The 2,494-nt window shown below is 44.9% G+C and overlaps 3 non-coding genes across 3 annotated transcripts; all 3 read left to right on the forward strand.

Annotated features, from left to right (window-relative positions):
* The first annotated feature begins 455 nt into the window (after positions 1-455).
* Positions 456-574, forward strand: LOC112085066. Its single transcript, XR_002898686.1, has one exon. It is a non-coding gene; the product is annotated as a 5S ribosomal RNA (ribosomal RNA).
* A 391-nt stretch (positions 575-965) lies between these two features.
* On the forward strand, positions 966-1,084 carry LOC112085080. Its single transcript, XR_002898693.1, has one exon. It is a non-coding gene; the product is annotated as a 5S ribosomal RNA (ribosomal RNA).
* A 929-nt stretch (positions 1,085-2,013) lies between these two features.
* On the forward strand, positions 2,014-2,132 carry LOC112085064. Its single transcript, XR_002898684.1, has one exon. It is a non-coding gene; the product is annotated as a 5S ribosomal RNA (ribosomal RNA).
* The last annotated feature ends 362 nt before the right edge of the window (positions 2,133-2,494 follow it).

The following is a 2,494-nucleotide window of genomic DNA, read 5'->3' on the forward strand; positions in this document are numbered from 1 at the left end:
TGAGAGTAGTACTAGGATGGGTGACCTCTCGGGAAGTCCTCGTGTTGCACCCCTTTTTTGTTCCTCTTGATTTTTTTGTTTTTTTTTTTTTTTTCATTTGAAAAACAAGGCATCTTCCGAAGGACGCTATTTCTAGACCGTGTGGAACCACGCCTCCTACAACAACTTTTCGGAAAGCCCCTAGAGTGCTCTCGGGCTTGCCCAAGAGTCTAAAGACCAAGGGTGCGGTTTACGAGGCCAAAATTTTGAGTTTTAAACCCTCTTCCGGGCGTTTTTCTAAAACATAGGCCTCGGTTTTAGTATCGTCAAACGTGGTGTCCTAACTTATATATCTTGGCACGAATGCTCGTCGCAGCTGGGCAGGAAAACCCATATAAACAGTGCAACACACGCGAAGAGATTTCATTGCGGACTCAAAGCCAAAGTATATATGCTAATGCGATACATATACTGATGGGTGCGATCATACCAGCACTAATGCACCGAATCCCATCAGAACTCCGCATTTAAACGTGCTTGGGCGAGAGTAGTACTAGGATGGGTGATCTCCCGGGATGTCCTTGTGTTGCGCCCCTTTTTTGGTTTTTTTTTTCTTGGTCTTTTCATTTGAAAAACAACGCATCTTCAGAAAGGACGCTATTTCTAGACCGTGTGGAACCACGCCTCCTACAAAGACTATTCGAAAAGCCCCTAGAGTGCTCTCGGGCTTGCCCAAGAGTCTAAAGAGCAAGGGTGCGGTTTACGAAGCCCAAAATTTGAGTTTCAGACCTCTTCCCGGGCATTTTTCTAAAACATAAGCCTCGGTTTAGTGTCGTCAAAACGTTGTGTCCTAACTTATATATCTTGGAATGAATGCTCGTCGCAGCTGGGCGGGAAAATCCATATAAACAGTGCAACACACGCGAAGAGATTTCATTGCGGACTCAAAGCCAAAGGATATATGCTAATGCAATACATATACTGATGGGTGCGATTATACCAGCACTAGTGCACTGAATCCCATCAGAACTCCGCAGCTAAGCGTGCTTGGGCGAGAGTAGTACTAGGATGGGTGACCTCCCGGGAAGTCCTCGTGTTGCACCTTTTTTTGTTCCTCTTGATTTTTTTGTTTTTATTTTTTTTTGGTCTTTTCATTTGAAAAACAAGGCATCTTCCGAAGGACGCTATTTCTAGACCGTGTGGAACCAGGCCTCCTACAACAACTTTTCGGAAAGCCCCTAGAGTGCTCTCAGGCTTGCCCAAGAGTCTAAAGACCAAGGGTGCAGTTTACGAGGCCAAAATTTTGAGTTTAAGACCCTTTTCCGGGCGTTTTTTTAAAACATAAGCCTGGTTTTAGTGTCGTCAAATGTGGTGTCCTAACTTATATATCTTGGCACGAATGCTCGTCGCAGCTGGGCGGGAAAACCCATATAAACAGTGCAACACACGCGAAGAGATTTCATTGCGGACTTAAAGCCAAAGGATATATGCTAATGCGATACATATACTGATGGGTGCGATTATATCAGCACTAGTGCACTGAATCCCATCAATACTCTGCAGTCAAGAGTGCTTAGGAGAGTGTAGTACTCGGATGCGCGACCTCGAGGGAAGGCCTCGTGTAGCACCCTTTTTGTTCCTCGTGATTATTTTGTTTTTTTTTTTGGTCTTTTCATTTGAAAAACAAGGCATTTTCCGAAGGACGCTATTTCTAGACCGTGTGGAACCAGGCCTCCTACAACAACTTTTCGGAAAGCCCCTAGAGTGCTCTCAGGCTTGCCCAAGAGTCTAAAGACCAAGGGTGCGGTTTACGATGCCAAAATTTTGAGTTTAAGACCCTCTTCCGGGCGTTTTTTTAAAACATAAGCCTCGGTTTTAGTATCGTCAAACGTGGTGTCCTAACTTATATATCTTGGCACGAATGCTCGTCGCAGCTGGGCAGGAAAACCCATATAAACGGTGCAACACACGCAAAGAGATTTCATTGCGGACTCAAAGCCAAAGGATATATGCTAATGCGATACATATACTGATGGGTGCGATCATACCAGCACTAATGCACTGAATCCCATCAGAACACCGCAGTTAAGCGTGCTTGGGCGAGAGTAGTACTAGGAAGGGTGACCTCCCGGGAAGTCCTCGTGTTGCAATTTTTTTTGTTCCTCTTGATTCTTTTGTTTTCATTTTTTTTTTGGTCTTTTCATTTGAAAACAAGGCATCTTCCGAAGGACGCTATTTCTAGACCGTGTGGAACCAGGCCTCCTACAACAACTTTTCGGAAAGCCCCTAGAGTGCTCTCAGGCTTGCCCAAGAGTCTAAAGACCAAGGGTGCGGTTTACGAGGCCAAAATTTTGTGTTTAAGACCCTCTTCCGGGGCGTTTTTTAAAACATAAGCCTCGGGTTTTAGTATCGTCAAACGTGGGTGTCCTAAACTTATATATCTTGGCAACGAATGCTCATCGCAGCTGGGCGGGAAAACCCATATAAACAGTGCAACACACGCGAAGAGATTTCA

The sequence above is a fragment of the Eutrema salsugineum genome, unplaced genomic scaffold (assembly GCF_000478725.1).
Source record: "Eutrema salsugineum unplaced genomic scaffold, Eutsalg1_0 scaffold_31, whole genome shotgun sequence".
Classification (NCBI taxonomy): domain Eukaryota; kingdom Viridiplantae; phylum Streptophyta; class Magnoliopsida; order Brassicales; family Brassicaceae; genus Eutrema; species Eutrema salsugineum.